Genomic DNA, 14229 nt, shown 5'->3' with positions numbered 1-14229 from the left:
GCGTTATGCAAATCTTCCCACATAGCGATGTAGACATGTGGGGGCGTGTTAGAACGAGCCGTTTTAGGTATGCGTGGCTGACTCTTAACTTTTATAAAGAATATCTCTTTGGATTTGAGACTTTAGTCTTTGCAACTTTACAGATCTTCTTTATGCACCAAGAGCTTGTAACACTCCAAAGAGAAAGGAAAAATGAAATCACATCATATGACCCCTTTCATACTTTATGTTGTGCCTAAGCTGTCAACATTATGTCATTATTTTTTGACATATTTTTAAACTAGCCAAATAAGACTCATCCTGGCTTAATTGTATCTATTTCATTCAGGTACAAGCATGAATTGGAACGGTCCCAAGCTTCACATGCTTCAGAAATCCAACAGTTTAGTACGCCACAGAAAACATTTGCAACACCTGCGACACCTAACCATCGACAACAGGGTAAGATATGAGTTACAGAAAACAAAAATGCAGTTCAGAATGGATGCAACACATTGTAATAATTAAATTTTCAGACTCAAAAATAAGTGACCTACAGGAAAAATACAATCGAGAGGTTGAGGAGCGGAAAAGGTTGGAAGCTGAAATCAAAGTCATGCATGTAAAAGTAAGTAAAATACATATTTTGTGAAAAGAGCCTTGTAGCTAGTTATTATATTAATTTACTAAATAGTAATAATGAATCTCCTTTTTTTTTCGTGACACTTGAAGGTTCTGAACCAGTCTGCAGTCAGCCATAAAGACATTGCAAGACAGCAGGCAGGGTCCTCAATTTTCCCTTGGCAGCAAGACCAAACACACAGTCATCAGTCTCTGACTGTGATGGAGACACCCTCTTGGAGAAGAAATGGACCCTCTGGGATGTCATGGTCTTATGATGACACACCACTTAATCCCCACCAGCAGTTCACATCAAGCACTCAAAGTGACACCGCTGGATCACAGCAGATGGAACAGCTTAAGAATAAATCAAGGTTGGTCTGACCTTACAGAAGGATTTATTTTTTATTATGTAAATAAAAATATACTTTTGAATACAGCACTACAGTGATAATCTTCATATGCCTTAAAGTAACACATTTTTTTTCTTCTACTTTTTTTTCCTTTCTTATGCTGCTCAGATCTGAGGTCAAGGGTTTCTGAGTTAGAGCTCCATCTTCAGGCTCAAGAGAAGGAAATGAAGAATCAGATCAATAAATTCAGTGAAATTCAGTCAACTCGAAATGGCCAGGAAAGATCTGGCAGAGAAGGACAAACTCCTCAGCAAGTCCAGAGAACAGTCGGATGAGCAGTCGGTTTCTAAGGTAACGTACCGTTGGTCAGTTTAATGAATTTATATTTTATCTTTTAACTTAAGTTATTAAGTTATTTTATATACAGTGGCCCCAGAAAGTATTTGGAGACTTAAAAACACTTAAAATATATTAATGTCCTTGTATTATATTACAAAATGTTAAAGCAAATAATGCTTATTTTCAAGCTAACATAAGAAAATCATTGCACAATAATATTTTGAACTATTTTGCTTCAAAATTGTGGTTGTTTATTAAAAATAATTGCCACTTGGCTTGATGTTTTAAAATTGATTCGATTTTATGTATAATGTATCAGGATATTCCAGCGTTAGGTGTCCAGTTTTAGAGGCCACTGTATGTATTTTATATGTTGTGTGTTGTGCAGTCATTTAGTTGAACAATAGGTTATATTGTGTGAATATAGTATTTGATCTTTGGTTGATTTGCCTCCTCAGTGTTCATCCCTTGAGATGAAGCTGAAGCAGGTAACAGAGGAGATGAACTGTCAGAGACATAATGCTGAAAGCATGCATAGATCTCTGGAGCAGAAAATCAAGGACCAGGAGAGAGAGAGTGAAAAGGTCTTGTCTTACTGTCAAATATAATTAATTTAACATGTTTTATTTTTCTGAATATTGGATGAGTTAAAACTGACAAATGTTTGTCCTCTTGCTCATTTCAGGAGCTTGCACAACTTCAAAGCTCCCATCAAGCTCTTGATCAGCAATTTAACCAGGTGAAAAATAAAATGAATATGGAGATCCAGCAAGCCAAAAAAGACTACAATGTTATGCAGTCAGATATGGATAAGGTAATTTGAAAATTCAGCTATGAGTAATGTTTTAGGAATGTTATGAATAACACATTATTTCTCCCTTTGTTTATTGTCAATTACTTAACTCAAAAATGCATAATCACAAGAAAGTGTCATTGGTTTCAAAGGTAACTGCTCTAAAGAATCCACTGGAGAAAGATTTAGAGGAGCTGAAACAGAAACTTCTAAGGTCTGAACAGGCATTACAGGCCAGTCAAGTGAAGGAGACAGAGCTGAAGAAGAAATTTGATGTAAGTTCCCTGTGTATCTGTTGAAGATAATGTATTAGTTAGCTTTTTTCCATTTAATAATAACAGATTTTACTTTATAGAGTATGCAGAGCATGCCAGCATTTGAATGTGTTGTTTCTTCTTATCCTAGGAGATGCAGAGAGAGAAGAATACTCTCAGTTGTCAGTTAGATCAAGGAATGAGAGGTGTCAAACAACTTGAAGTGGAAAAACAAACTATTGAGCAAAACCTTGCCAAAAGCCGAACAATGGTGGATGATTTGAAAGGTATGTTTTAAGTTTATTAAAAATGTAATGTGGACTTCGAAAAGAATCTAAGGAAATACTTCATCTTATCATTTTTACTTGCTACTTTCAGTTAAGACACAAACCCAGAGTGAAGAACTGACTGAGCTTCGCAAAAAATTGGACCATCAAAGTGCATCATCTGCTCAAGAACTGGAAAATGCTCAAAAAAGCAACGAATATGAAGACTCGGGCTGAGTTGCAAAACCTAGTTGATGAAGTTGAACTCAAAGCCAATAAGATTTGTGCTATGGAGAAAGAAAATGAAGACCTCAAAATAACCTCAAGCTCCTGTCAGAAAGAAGTTGCTGAGATGAAGAAAGAGTATGAGGCTCTTCTGCAGTGGAAAACCGAAAAGGAACAGTTGATTAATAACACTGAATCCAGCCGCGTAGAAATGCTGAGTAAAATTGCAGATCTGGAGAGTGACAAGGCCAAACTCAATGATGCTCATGATGGTCTCCAGAAAAGGATGCGGGATTTAGAAAATTAGAAGATTTGCCTATCTGGTCAGATTGATTCACTCAGAGGTGAACTGCTTGTAAAATGTGTGGAGCTGGAGGAAAAGGGTAGAGTATATGAGGAGCTTCAACAGCAGTTTAGTGAGACACATCAAAAACATAATAAGGAGGTGGACAATTTGAAACAACAAATCACTCTGATGCAGGAGCAGGTCAGTGAGCTTGAAGCTAAACTGCATCAAGAAACAAGTAAAGTGGAAGGATTGGAGAAGACCCATGGTCAACTCCTTGCCGAATTTGAAAGTGCTTGCGACCTGGCTAAATCAAAGGACTCCATTATTGAAATTGACAGAACTGAGATTGCGCATCTTCAGGAAACCTTTGCCTTGCAAGAGCAGGAGCTAGAGAAATTCAAAGAGGAGAAAGGCATGTTAGCTAAAGAATGTGAAGACTGCCTTGTACAAAACAAAGAGCTGGAACAAGAAAAACTGAATGTGGAAACATCCCAGCAGAAGGTACTTGAGAAGATTGCCCTCTTGGAATCAGACCTAAAGTCTCAAAAAGATTTAAATGCAGATGTCCAAGGAAAGTATGATGATCTTTCTAAAGTCAAAGAAGATCTAGCAGAGAAACTGTCTTTAGTGGAAAAGAGGGAAAAAGATCTTATTCTTGAAGTTGAATCTCTGCTACAAAAGAATAAGTCCTTCTGCTCTCTTGAAGAGCAGTTTAATTGTCTTGTTTCTGAGGCAGAAGAAACCAGAAGTTCCCTGGAGAAAGTAAAGGAACTACAAGTTCAGACCGCCATGGAGTTGGAAAATCAGAAGGCAATAGCTGAGAATCTTGCAGAAGATATAAAACAAGAAAGAAGGAAGGCATCAAGCTTAGAGCATGATAATGCACAACTCAAAATGAAACAACAAGAGGTTGAAAATAAAGCTAATGATCTAGCTGAGAAGTACGAAAGCCTCCAGAAATTCCATGATGTTGTGTGCCAAGAGAAAGAAAATCTTCTTAAACAGGTTTCCAAAATGCCAGGAGCACTTGCTAACAAAGATGCAGTGGCAGAAAAGATTGTGTTAATACAAACTGAGCTTGAAGCCTCAAATCATTTGTCTACCACACTAAAGAATTCACTAGAAAGTCTTCAGAAACGGTTGACTCATCTGTAGAGCTGAATTTAAGTCTGGAAAAAAAATTTGCAAGACGCATCTAAAAAAAACGTGTTATTAGAGACAAGTATCAAGAACCTCACTGAAAGACACAACAAGGAATCTGAAGTTCATGTCTCTGAAATGGAAACTCATCTTAAAAAACAAAAGAGTTTAGAGGAGCAAATTAGTGTTCTTGGGGCAGAATTACAGAGCAAATGCTTAGAGGCCACAAATGCTTCAGAGAAACTAGAGGAAGCTGATCTTGAAAAGGTAAAATTGAAGGAAGATCTTGACTTATCTAAGGACCAACTCAGGGAGGTCACTGATTCCTATCAGAATGTTGCAAAGGAACTTGAAGGCTTGAAACAAAGTGCATCTCCACATGAGCAGGAGATGGAAAGTCTCAAAGCTGCTTTGGCAGATTTAAAAAGCCAAGAAGCTGCAAAATCCTGTGAGATTTAATCTTTGAAAGAAAAAGTTCAGGAGGCTCAATCTGAGCAAGCTAAAGTGTTAGAGGCACTGAACGAAAAACACATTAACATGAGCAAAATCAAAGTACAGCTTGAAATGTTGCAGATGGATCTTGAAGATAATGAATCCTGCATTAATTCATTTGATGCACAAGTAGAGGCACTGCAAGGCAACATCAGTGTTCTGGAAGCAAAGTTAGGTGAGAGTGAGGCACAGAGGTCCATCCTACAATCAGAGCTCGAGTCCGTCAAAGAAGACTATGCAAAGAGCGCACTTGAAGTGTCACAGCTATCTGCATGTTTGGACGAAACTGAGTTGGAGTTGGAGTTGGAGTCTTTACGTGTAACCCATGAAACACTTAAAGTTTCTCTAGAGCAAGAGAATTGTAAGCAGGCAATCCTTGAAGCAATGTACAACAATCTTATGGAACAAAAGTTGGAATCCGATATTCAGGAATTAAAAGCAAATTCCCGGGAGCAAATAGATAAATTAAAGCAGGCAAACAATTCTCTGGTATCTCAGATTGAGGAACAGCAAATTTACATAGAACAGCTTCAAACTGAGAAGATTCATGCGGCAAGCTCTGATGCAGACACACTGAAAAAAGAGCAAACTGCAGATGAGAATGACCAAGATATTTGCGAAATGCCATTTGCAAACACATCTATTTTGCCCTTAGAAGAAGATACTGCTGTCCTGGGTATTTCATCACTTGGAGAGCATCTTGATTCACAAGAAGAGGCCCAAACATTCTTGTCATCAGATGAGGATGACAAACACATACCGCTGAAAGAGCAAACGCAAAATAAATCCAGGGAGCTTGAGGAGATGTCTCATGTTCTTAAGGAGACTGCCAGAACAATGGAAGAGCAAACGGGAGTTAAAATAGAGCAACTCAAATTACAGCATGCTAAAGAGCTCCAGAGGATGGAGGAGCAAATGCTCAGTATCAAAAATTAGTTTGAGGCCAAACTTAAAGAAGAAAAGCAACACACAGAAATCTTGTCCTCACAACTGGAGGCAACCATGCAACATCTGCAGCATCCTCCTTGCTGGCTACTGAAACCTCCCAGGTAACCTATGTATTTCACAACATAATCTCAGATGTTTTTAATTCAGAGTTTATGCATAAAATCAGTTAAATGGCTTACTTAAAGGTGTTTTTCACAAAGTAAATTAAATTTGAAATTTTTAAGTAAAATGACTGACTTTGATCTGCACATTTTTACAATGGCACCAATACGACTTGAATAAGAAAATGACAGATTGCACTTTTAAATCGCTGCATTTTGAAAATGTACCTGGGTAAAATATAGGTTTAAAGCACTGGCTGTATCAAAGCTATTTGATTTAATTTATCTTCATTTGTATTCATGTTTTTCCCCCATGTTGATCAGGAATTTGAAAAAACCACACACGAAGCACAAGAGAACATAATGCATCAACCTGAACAGTCAGACTCCACTCCAGATATTAGCCCAGAAAGTGAAAAATCACTTGTGGAACTTGAAACATTAAGGAAGCCAGAAATTGAACTTTTTCATTTGCAGTCCCAGTTTGAAGTCTTGGAATCTGAAATGGCAGTTAGAAAAGATTTGTGCTCGGACTTGGAGGGTAAAATTCGGGAAATGGAAATTGAAAATACAAACAGCACAGACAAGTTGATGTCCATCACTCAAGAAAACAAGAAACTGATCAACCACATTGGAGAGCTGACAGGAGAATGATTCATTGAGACTACAGTTGCAGACCTCCAAATGCCAGCTCTCAGATGTTATGGAGATGATGGAAAGCTTAGAGATGGCAAAAGGTGAGTGGGATGAGAAGTTTTTCCAGATTGAGAGCGAACTAAAAAGAGTGCATTCAGAGAAGGCCGATTTAGAGAAGCACATCCTGTCCATGGATGCTTACATAGAAGAGGTACAAGAACAGAAACAGAAGCAAGCGGCAGAGCTTGAAGCAGCTAGGAGGACAAATTGCAGCCTTGAACAAAAGCTTAATATAACTATAGCAGAAAGTGGGCGACTTAAAGAAGAGCTTATTTTGTGTGCTGATGAAAGGGAAAGTGAAAATCTCTCCTTAATGAAGTGGAAAGAAAAGGCTGAGCTTCTGGAGAAGAGAGAGATGGATACACGAGAACTTATAAAAGAGCTAGAAGAGGACATTAGGATGGGGAAAAGACAAAACAAGGTGACAGTTAACCAAATTGATGCCCTGCTGAAAGAAAAAGAGCAACTAATTCAACAGTCTCAAGACCTTGAGAATACAGTGGCTCTTTTGAATGAAGACAATAAAAATCTGTTAAGTGAATTGAATAGTTTAAAGAACAATGAGAATTTTGCGTCAAGAGAGTATGAAAACATTTCTTCCAAAATCCATTCATTTGAGCATGAGAATATCAGGCTTGAACAGTCACTTGAATTGTCCCTTTTGGAGAAAGCTGAAATAGCCTCTAGGTTGTTTTCCACTCAGGAGGAGGTTGCTCAGAGACAAGGCATTGAAAAACTAAAGGTACGAATTGAATCTGTTGAACGGACTTTCTGACCAGAATCTAGAAGACGCAATTCTTCAAGCAGAGACTGCCAAATACGAGCTCGAGGAAGTACAGGCTGAAACGCAAGAGCTTACCAAGAAAATTGAAGAGATGGTCAGTGAGCTAAAAGATCTCAAGGAGGAGAAGTATAAACTTAAGCAAGAACTTCAACAAAAGAACAACCTAATTGACGAATTGCAGTTGTCCAATCAAGCAGCTACTGAAAAGCTTAAATCTGTGCAAGAGGCAACCGTGAACCAGCAACAAATGATCGAGGACTTCCAATCAAAGGTTGGTGCCATGGAGGAGGAGCTTCAACTCTGTCGAACAGAAGTAGGATCGAAAGACCTGAAAGCACAGGATTTGACCACTCAGTTGCTGTCTTTGCGATCTGAAAACAAAGAGTTTGCACAGAGGGTCCTTGAATATGAAAGGTGTCAATTGGAGCTTTGTTCACCCAAGCAGTTGCTCTTGAAAGACTTTGAAAACACACGACTTCAGTCACAAATAGCTGAGCTGCAGGCACTATCTGCAATTCAGGACGAGCGAGATGAATTGAAAAAGGACAAGGTTGAGTTGCAGTCTACTATTGCACAGTTGAAGGAGACGACACCGATGCAGTCTACCGAGATGGAGGTATTGCAGACAAGTGTAACTTCTTTGGAGAATAATATCCAACAGCTGGAGAGCCAGCTTGATGCTATGAAGCTCATGAACTCAGAACTAACAGAAAAGGTATTTTTTGTCATCTTTAGCTTTTTTTATTTCGCAAAATAATTTATTCATATTCATTTTCAGTTAAATGCACTACATGAGAGCAGTTTGCACCTCCAGACACAACATCAGCAAGAACTGTGTGAGGCAAAGGAAAGGCAGAATGCTTTGGAGATTAATCAAAATCTATTGACTTGTCAACTGCAGGAGTCTCAAAAACTAATCGAAATGTACAAGGTAAGATTTTTTTTTTTTTCGGCATGTTTTACACTAGCTTCAAGAATGTTCAGTCTCTGCTTACACTCCATTTTCATTACACATTCCAGCACAGCTTGGAAGCACTGACAACAGAGAGAGATGTCCTACAGAAAAATTTATCTGATATTCAAGAGAGTCATGATGTTCAGATAAAGGAAAACAACAGGAGGCATGAGGAGAGCCTGAAACATGTACAGCAGCAGGTGGGCAGATGTAACATTGCAACAATAGTAGCAACAATGTGTTTTTTTTATGAGAGCAGGACTGTGTGTTCTGGCAAGAGGTGTTATGGTAAAAATGCATAATAATAAGAATTAAAATTAATTAATAATTAAAATGTATTTTTAATTTTTTAAATAGAAATAGGAAAGGGTTATTTTAAATTGTAATAATAATTCACAAAATTACTTGTTTTACTGTAGTTCTGATCAAGGTTTTTTTTTTTTCTACAGCATGAGATGGAGCTTAATAAACTGAAGGAAGAAATTATGGCAGCTGAAGAAAAGGCTGCACAGTATCTATCAGAATTCAATAGCTTTAAGTCTCAAAATGCAGATGTGGACTCTACCTTAAAGGAGATACAAAACAAATTGGAACATTGTGAAAAAGAAAAGGTATCGTTTTTGTTTAATTTTTTCTATTCCTTTATTATTATTATTAATACACACGAATTTAGAATAAATATTTATAAAATTGTTGTTCTATATTTAAGTTTTAGTCAATTAATTAACCGTCATATTTACTAGTCTTGGTCCCTGTAGGCAGAGTTATACTCAAAGGTTGTGCGCTTGTCCAAAGAGAAGGACAGTGCTATGAGTAAGATCAATTTGTGGATGAAGTCATGCAAACAGCTGGAGAGTGAGAAGGAGGCACTTCAGCAGCAGGGACAACAGATAGCAGCACTGCAGGCCTCACAGAAACAAGGCATGGACAAAACTAGATAACAAAGCACGTGGTCTAATTGTAAACTTAACTTGCATTGGACTGTCACAGTTTTATTTATTCAAATTTGTCCATCTTTCCTAAGTTGAAAAGTGTTAGACAAAGAAACTATATGTAATATGAATAAAACATTATTTAGGACTATGCACTCTGTACATTTTATTTATATGTATCTGCACATATATATTACAGCATCTTTCTTGTTAACAGGTGATGCCGGCAGCAGTGACACCCTGCAGGAAGAACTACAGGAGCTGAGGGAAGCTCTGGAGGAAAAGAGCCGTGAAGCGGATGAGAGTATGGACCGATATTGCAGCCTCATGGTCAAAGTTCACAAGCTGGAAGAGACCAATGAAAGCCTCAAGAACCAGCTCAAGCTGTTGAGCACCCAGACAAAGACCCCCAAGAACAGGAGATCCCTCAGGTCCGAGAAGAGTGACCTGGAGAACAGTAAACCAGTGGAAGACAAAGCAAGCGTGCCAGCAGGAAAGAGACAGAGAGCAGCAGATGAGATGACACTCCTAACAAAGCACAGGAAGCCCTGCACAGTATCACCAAGAGACTGAAAGCTGCAGCTGCCACACCTAAAGCCACACTAGACGATAAGGATTTCAGACCAGAGGGTTTGCCTGAACTTGTTCAGAAAGGTGAGAGGTTATCACAATTTGTCATTCGCTGTACTTCACATCAAGGGTACATTGATATGTGAGTTGTTCTCAATAAAGCTTTCACAATGAAAGGAACATGTTATTGATTTCTATTTTTACACATGTACATCACGTCTTTCTGTACAGGTTTTGCAGATGTTCCAGTTGGAGAGATGAGCCCATTTATCATTCGCAGAACCACAGTGCAGCGCTGCAGCCCTCGTCTGGCCGCCCAAAAGACTGCAGCTCCGCAGAGCTCAGTTTTAGCAGAACGTCCTGTGCAAATCTCCAAACAGACAGCAGAGGGCAGAATGTCAAACACCGTGAGTAGGACTACCTGTGTCTATTTCCTGCAACCACAACAAACTACATCTTTCATCTTCAATATAAACTTTTCTTTGAAATAATTGCAAATTATGATGCAAAATGATGGAATTGAATCCATGAACATTTATGTAATATTAAAAACTGTATATATTAATCTTCCAATGGCAATATTCCATTGTGCAAATGCAAATAGCAAGATTTAATATTTCTTCTTTAATGATGTTCTTTAAAGGGCTCATACTGGCTGTTTTTCTAACAATTCTATTCCTTATACAAAAATTGTATTAAGTGTTTTCCAGTGTCATTTTATTATCATTGAGATATTGTTATGGTTTTCTTTTTTCATTTAAATTTTCATTTTTTATTCAGTTTTTATTTTATTTTATTTTTTTAAGTTAAACTAAATAGGGGAAAAAAGATGTTGCTTTGGCAATTAAAGTAAACTTAATTTTAAGTTAAAATTTTCCTTAAGATTGTATTTATTTATTATTTATTTACTTTATTTATTTTTTAATGTTTATTATATTTCAAGTAACAAATACTTTTTTATGGTTTTAGTTTACTTTAATAACCCTCGTGGTTTCATGCAATGTGTCAAAGGTCAGCAAAATTGTGATACTTGATTGGTAGCTAACAAATTTGGAAGCAAATTGTCATAAAGCAACCAGCCGTCAGTATTAGCAGTGCAGTAATACCAAATTTTAAGTGTAGACCAGAATAGGTACAAAGCTAGAAGTGTATATTAGAAAAGTTATTTTTAGAACAATAATCATTGTGTAGCTGAAAACATTTAGTCATTCTTCTTTAACCACAGGAGGGAGACCCTTAGAAACTTACTGCGGTCTGTAGTTAACTCATTTATACCACTCTTAAAGTTACTGACCATTAAAGCATTTCCAAATGAAACTCTGCATGACATTTCAGATTAGATGAAAAGACATTAAGTGCTGTGAAGCATTAAAGCTCTCCTGTCAGCTTTTGACTTCCTCCGAAGTTCTAATCATGTCACCTTGCCCCAGGTCACCATTTCCTGGAGATTTTCCCAGTTATTCTTTAAAAATTCAAAGGGAGGCAAAGACCACATGCTCTAGAGTAACTTTTATGAATATGAGTTATAGTAAGGTACCTGTAAGGGAATAGTGCTACAATATAAGTGAATCTTGTGGCTATACTTTTGAAACATTGTGCAAACATTTCTGCATGTAGATCCTCAAAAAATTGGCCCTTAGTTCCATAGCAAGTGCTTCACTATGTTAAAGTTGTTCTGCAATTGACAGACCTATTTAATGGATCATAAAAAGCTGAAGTTCTTAATGAACAGCAAACTTCAGGTGAAACAGATGCAAGCCGTTGGCAGGGTGCAGGAGAGGATGAGCAAACCATTAGTCAGCTTGCAGCGCAGCCAGTTTTCAATTACTATTCAGCACTGGATCTTCTCCTCAAAGTACGTGCTTGGTATATGGGTTTGGGGAGGACAGAAGATTGATTGATTGCAAGATCTCTTATTTATACATTTGCACTTATCCACATCTTGACACTTTCCCCAGAGAGGTGTACAGTACGAGTTGTTTTGAACATTGATATTGCCGCTGGGCATTCTTGACAGCCCAACATTGCTCTCTCCTGACATCATGTTCATGTACTTTCAGGTCCAGTCGCCTAAGGCGATCCAGAGCAATGCGGCTGTATTATCTCCACTCACCAACAGGCCACAGGAAAACAGCTGTGAAAGCCCAGTGCCTGCTACAGAGCAGAAAATTAGCAGGCGCTCTCGCGGCTTCAAAAAGACCCCGGAGAAACAGGAACGGGTCAGTGCCTCTCCAAAACAAAACGACAACTGCCAAGTTCAGTGATTACTGGGATGCCATGCAAATTTCCTTTTTTTTTCTTCTTTTTTTTTTATGCTATATTTTGCAGAATGTTTATGCACTGGCTTTTTAGTTTTGTAAATAATATTCAAGGGCAGCTGTATCATATGTATTTGGTTTCTGTTCTATCAATTTTTTTATTTCTTTTTTACTGTTTTTATGTGTTATCCTTTACACAGAATAGCTGTATAATTTTATTGTATGTATCATATTGTCATCATATTATCATGACCTGATTTCTTTTATCCTTTTGTTTTTATTTTTATAGAAACATTACAACTAATTACTCCATTTTACCATGTCATTGCTATTTCTTACTACTTTAATAAAGTTCACTTGGCCTAACAAATATGTTTGTTTGTGTACTTATGTTATCTATAAGTGGACTTTTGGCTGTTTACTCACACACAATAATAACAGCCGACTTTATTGGTAAGGAATGATAAATTACAGCCTGAAAGTATTTATTAAGCTGTATGTAGACATTTATATGCCGACTGTCTATTTTTAATGGACACGTAACAAGCAGGCATCTAATTCTCAATCAGTTCAGAGTCTTGACTCAATACAGGTCCGCCCAGGGCTCTTAAATCAATACCTTTGCTCTTAAACTCAGTCTGAAAATCTCCCCTAAAGTTTAGTTGAGGTCTAATTGAGAGGAATTGGGAAGAAAAAGACAGACTACTATGTGAGGATACAATGAACGAGTGTTTCATCATGGCTACCTCAAAATTTGTTCCCTGAAATGCATCCTTCTTATTAATGTCAATCCATTTTACATTAATTTTGACACCAAAAGCTGCTTTGATGTTGAGTTTAGTTTAACTAGACTAGAGTAACTATACAGTAGCTGTAGACAAATTTTTAGTCGTCTTCTCTTTACCTAATAATAATGCGATTTTTTTCAGCATATGATTAGTGTTATTTTAGTATTATTTATTTACTACTATAGTATTAATATTTTGACTTTTGACATTTATTTCTATATTTTAAGCTTTAGTTTACATGTGCTTTTTTAATAAATCTTAAATATGCCATTTTTTAAATTCATATTTGTTTCAAATTCAGCTTGTTTTATTTCAGTTAGTTACCAAGGTAATATTTCAATAAAAAAAAGGACTATTTTTAATAGTTTTAGTTAACAGTAACAACACCGGTTATGATGTATTTAATATGCTATATCTTAGTTGTTGGAGGTAAATGCATAATGCACTCTTTTTTTCTTGCAGTGCAAAGCAAGAACGTCCTCCAGTGCACTGAAGTGTCTGCTGTGTATTAGTGTACAGTAATACATGTCATGCCATCTTTGAATAATTTCAGCAAAATGAGACCACATATATAGGTCCTATAATACTCCACAGATGTCCTTATCGCATAATGTGTGAATTATTTTGATCGCATGAGGGAAATTGTGGTGCTTTACCAGTCAGATACTGTCAACACTGCACAGTACAGAATTCTACCTTAATATGTAGTAATGATGAGAAAAATGACACTTAAAAATGAGAACACTTTTTATACTTATACATTTTAACTTGTGCTGCCAAAATTGCATGTCTGTTCCATAACATCACATTATTATATTATATTGCACCTATTGCAAGCTGACAGTTATAATTATTGTTTTGAGTTTGAGGTGTTGCCCTTTGGATTAGATCATAGTTCAATATTTCAGGACAGACAGCTTTAATAGAAAATATAAATTTGACTGTCCACAGAGACATTTTTAGAATCAGAATGTAGTGCCATATTAAATTCCCTTCTTTCTGGTCATGACAGGATTGTGTGCACAGTACAGTACAATAAATTGTAAAGCAAATAAAACTTGATATAAACAAAAAATCTATTCACATCTGCTGCACACTGATCAGACACAGCATTAAAATCACTGACAGGTGAAGTCAATAACACTCATTATATCGTTACAATGGCACCTGTCAAGGGGTGATATAATATGTAGAGATTTATATGCAGAAAAATATCTATACACGTGCCATTCTGTTTCTGAGTTTTGAATTTTGATGTTACATATACTACTGAACATAGGTGAAGTTTTAAAGGTGTCTGGTTAGGGAGTAGCACATGGTGTATCTTTTCTCTACCCAGGAAGCAATAACTAGCTTTGATGTATTTGATATATTACTGATATTACTTTTTTTTTTTTTTTTTTTTTTATTTTCCAAAATCATAATCTTTTTAAAATACTTGGCTAC

At 36.8% G+C, this 14229-nt stretch overlaps 1 pseudogene; it reads left to right on the top strand.

Moving 5' to 3' along the window:
- LOC107674050 (centromere protein F-like) overlaps window positions 1-12001 on the top strand; it is a 14274-nt pseudogene extending 2273 nt beyond the window's left edge.
- The last annotated feature ends 2228 nt before the right edge of the window (window positions 12002-14229 follow it).

Source organism: Sinocyclocheilus anshuiensis, unplaced genomic scaffold (assembly GCF_001515605.1).
Source record: "Sinocyclocheilus anshuiensis isolate Anshui unplaced genomic scaffold, SAMN03320099.WGS_v1.1 scaffold544, whole genome shotgun sequence".
Taxonomy (NCBI): Eukaryota; Metazoa; Chordata; class Actinopteri; order Cypriniformes; family Cyprinidae; genus Sinocyclocheilus; species Sinocyclocheilus anshuiensis.
This window is presented reverse-complemented; position numbering and strand designations above follow the sequence as displayed.